Here is a 4,690-nt window from a genome sequence, read left to right on the forward strand (position 1 = left end):
TAAACGCCTACAACCTGGAGCCAATTCCCCTATACAAAGGTAAAATGAATCTTTGTGGTAGCTTAAGCTGTTCTGCAGTGGCAAAGCAGCAGGAATCTTAGTGTTTTAGCATGTGAAGTTTTGCTCAAAGTCCCCTGGGGGCCACTAACTCTGCAGGGCACTTGCTTTGCAAGCAGTGACATAGGGCCTCAGAGTGATTTCACCTGTGTCTGCATCTGCTCAGTAGTGACCAAATCAATCGATAAGAAAGGAAAAGTGGGAACTGGAAGTCGCTCAAGTGCTTGGAGCACCCTTGTGATGAAGGCATGGCATAGCACACTCTTTCCACGTCTCATTGGCCAAGCCTCATCACATGGCACCATCCTGACCATAAGGATGCTGGGAAATGGAGGGCAGCACCTGAGTGTGTGATGAGCATTAAATGTCTCTGTGGTGACTCTTTCCTAAGTTAGGGAAAGCTAGAAGAAAGAGTCTTTGGCAGAAGAGCTGAATTTAATAATGTTATACTTGGATTGTCAATACTTACATTGTGTGCAGTTCCAGGTTTCTGAGAGTAACAGATGGAAAAATAGATGGGACAGTTCACGTATCACCTGCTAGAATTCTGGCCTTTGACTTCTGCTTTCTAAGCTCAATTACATTCCTTTAAGTCTCTGATTATAAATGATAAATTTTATTTATTTTCCTAATCTCCTTTATTTTTGCTGAGAATAATAAACAGCCATTAAAGCCTATTACAATGTAGTCAATGTTTTCAATTCAATTCAAGCGCAAAATATTTCCACAACAAATTCATTATTAATTGTTTCTTACATTCAATAGTCTTGTTTTCCCTGTTAATTTTAATTAAAAATCCATTTGAACTACAGCCATATCCTTACTGACATAATATTTCAAAAGATCTACACTGCATGAGATACGTATGAGTCATCTCTCTATATTGAATAATTATTTCATTATAATACTATGCTTTTCTATTATTTAAAACTCAACAATTTAGGGAGGCGATTCATGGAGCTCTTAATGATTTTATATTTAGTCATGTCTTCATCATTTTAAAAGGGAGTGTGTGGTTCATAAAGCAGATAATGAGCTTTTGGTAAAAATCATTTATAACATTTTTAAATCGAATTAAGAATATAAGGCAATGACCAGTAAGTAACACCAAAGTGATATAACAAATTAATAATAAGTCAAAAAAGATTAAGATAAACTGTTACTTGTTTTATTTTCTTTATAAATCTCTCATCTTTACTTAGAAAAATGGTAATTCACTTAAATTTAAGACAGATTTTAGACTAGGGATAAAGCTCAGGAGTAGGATGCTTACCTAGCATGTTGAAGGCCCTGGGTTCAATCCCTAGTACTGAAAAAAAGAAAAAAGAAAAAAAAAAGAATTAAAACTCTCCAAAAGAGCATTTCTAACTATTCATCTTAGTTGTGAAGTTCAACATTATTGTTCAAATAAATATAATGTCACTTGAAGTGTAGTCATATTTTGATGTCTCTGAGAGAAGTAAAAGACAATGCACTTAGCCCTACAAGTCACAGTTTTCTGGAGTTGTAAGGGCCATTAAGGATCATTTAGTTGAATCCCCTACTTACTGTGTAATTTTTTTCTCTGATATTGCTGTGAAGTAACCATCTGGATTCTTTTAAAATGTGTCCAGTGAATAGAAGCCCACAGTATTTCTAGGCCACTGCAGTTTTAAAGTTCACTATTGATGTAACTCACTTTATTTTTAACAGAAACTTGTGTTCATATATCTTCTTTCCAGTGCTCTTAATTATACCATTTCCAGTAACAAAATTCCCCTGCATAGCTATGATATCTGCTTTTAATCTTTATTTAATTCTAAACCCAATCCCTTAACGATTAACAACAAAATGGTCTAGAGACTCCTTCCTATATGAATCATCCTCTTAGTTGGTGATTCTTAGCTGGACCAGGATATTTCTTGTTCAGGGGAGAACTCTGTTTGCGTAGGAGGATGACAGGGCTTTCCACAACTTTGTGCTCTCATCCCAAGATCCTAAGATGCTTCCTAATGTCTGAGAGGAAATGTACTTTATCCTCACTCCTCATAAGTATGTAGCTGGAACTAACCCCTGTAACAAAAGAGAGATTAACAAGAGAAGGACAAGCAACTTCAGTGAAAGGTAATACACATCAGTGGCTCAGAATTCTGGCCTCTATCACATCTTCAACCAAGAACGACAGTTTTAGTAATGTGAAAAAACAAAGAAAAGCAGGCTTATCATTTAAGGCAAGAAACTATGGAAAATGTAGGGAAAGAATCCATGGAGTAAGCCTCATTTACAGATTCCTCTGGTGCCATATCTGAGTTGATAAGAGTTATTTCTAGTAAGGGAAAATTTGTATCCTGTCCTTAGGTGGAAATGGAGAGAACAGAGAGAACTCTTCTTCTGTGTTTCTTAAATTGCCTTTAATACAAAAAGTACTCATGTCAGAGAGGCACGTTTTGGGGTGACATATTCTGGTTTCCTTCACTACAGAGAATTTTTTTCTCCATTCTAGGAATGACAATGATTGATCAATCTGTGTGTGAGATCCATTCACAATGCCCATTGGTATGTGTTAATATGCTCTTCTAGTATGATGTCCCGATTTTACTATACAACTCCAGATTTAGTTTGGCAATTACAAAATACAATCAAACTTTTTTTTATGTTTCTAAAAGTATGGTTTATTTTAAAGCATCACATTTAGTTTGAATCTCAGTAAACAAAGCCATGTCTTCTTTATGTTGATTTTTACAATGAATACAAACTTTCAAACAACAAATACAGTAAATCAGTTTAAAGTAAAAGGTATTGTTTTTAGGAATAAAGTAGTATAGAACTAAAGTCCAATATGGTTTACCTAGTGGGTAAGTGATCTAGGCCACATTTCTTACTCTTATTTTTAGAAGTCTTCACTATTATTTTAAAAGTTAGCCCTTTTATTTGATACTTGTACTTTTTTGTAGAGAAGCATAGACAAATTCTCTCTGCTTAGATTAGTACACTTATAGAACATACGCCTAAACTGAAAAAAGGTTATATATCAAGAGATAGTGACATTCCTGATCACAAGTTGTATTCAAGGGAATTAAACTGATAAAATTTCTATTACCAAAATCCCAAGCTGATTAAATTGTAGGCAACGTGTGTCAAGATATTTTAATAGCTAACTGAGTATCTGAGCTCTACTCAAGAGGATGCCATTTTAAACTTCGATGCCATCCCACTTCCATGACATACACATGCATATTTGACTGACTGAGTGAGCAACTTAGAGATGTGACTCCATAACTGTGGAGTTCAATGAGGAATTTGTCAGCTCAATGCAGCTAATAAATTTTTGTGGGGAGTCATCTATTTTGATCTTTTAATATGCAATGACGGCTACATTTAGAAGCCAGGAAAACTTGAAGTTCAGGTCATGGAAATGTCTTCTACACAAGAATGGGAATGTTATAATTGCCACCAAAAATTACGATGTTTAACATATCAAAAACACTACCTGCAAGCATTTTAATCACAATAATATCACATCAAAAAGGTACATATTCTTGTTCACTGAAGTTAATGAGGCAATTTAGGAATAAGAGACAGATTGTCTCTCTTTTCTTCCCTTTCTCCTTAAGTTCCTCAATGTTGAGCTGCATACTTAAGCTGCAATAAAAATATCAAAAAGAGTGTCTTCTTTGTAAAATGACTGAAGTACATTAATGCCTTGGCAGATAACAATACTATTCTAGGATACTTAAAGTTTTATGTTTATCTTTCACTCTCCTCACCATAATGTTCACATTTTAATTATGTTTTCATTTTGATTGTTTGCCTGCAAGAACACCAACTAATCTATTATTTCAACATTAAGCCTGTGCCTTTTGAAGCCACAATAATTTCGCTGCTTTATAAAAGCCATGGAGACTCATTTTCAGGAAGCTAAGGCAGAATGCTTAAGGTTCACATTTGCTGCTGTGCCTGGGCTTCTGCTTCCTTTGAACCAGGTGGTGCTGTCAAGCCTAAAAAGGCATATACTGCATTGTTTTCTTGGGCTTCAAAGAAGGCATCATAGTCCCCACGGTACTGGCTTTCATTGAAAATCTGAGGCGGCAGGGGGTACCCTGTGGCTGGTCGACTATTTTCCGGTACATTTTCTCTCATTCACTTCCGGTTCTCTTCATTGGCTGCAGTATCTTTTTCTTCAAATCCTATTTTGTTGGCTTCTAAGAAACCAAGTACATCTTGCTGTTTCTTCTTAATCGCTGTGGAGCCCGAGGAAGATGCAATGTACACACGGATCACCATGCTGGCAATGGCGGCTCGAGGTTGTTTGGGTCCCGAAAATGGCAGCGGAGCAGCTGCAGCAGCGGCTGGGATGGAGCTGAGGGCCAGAGGTTGGAAGAGTCCTACCTGTAGCCGGGCGTGGTGGCGCACGCTTGTAATCCCTGTGCTTGGGAGGTGAAGACAGGAGGATTGCGCAGGTTCGAAGCCAGCCGCCCTAGCTTAAGGGACCCTGTTTCTAAATAAAAATATAAAATAGGTCTGGGAGTGTAGCCCAGAGGTAGAAGGGTTCCATCCCCTGTACCACCAATAAATAAATAAATAAATAAATAAATAAGTTCCTACCTGTAGTAATACAGCTACTATTTAATTTTTTCAGGCCTTAAAGCATGTG

At 36.8% G+C, this 4,690-nt stretch overlaps 1 pseudogene across 1 annotated transcript; it reads right to left on the reverse strand.

Annotated features, from left to right (window-relative positions):
• Positions 1-3,975: 3,975 nt before the first annotated feature.
• Positions 3,976-4,320, reverse strand: LOC308262331 (adapter SH3BGRL-like; annotated as a pseudogene). Its single transcript has one exon. The product of its transcript is annotated as an adapter SH3BGRL-like (transcript).
• Between the last annotated feature and the right edge of the window lie 370 nt (positions 4,321-4,690).

The sequence above is a fragment of the Muscardinus avellanarius genome (assembly GCF_963383645.1).
Source record: "Muscardinus avellanarius genome assembly, chromosome: 4".
NCBI classification, from domain to species: Eukaryota; Metazoa; Chordata; class Mammalia; order Rodentia; family Gliridae; genus Muscardinus; species Muscardinus avellanarius.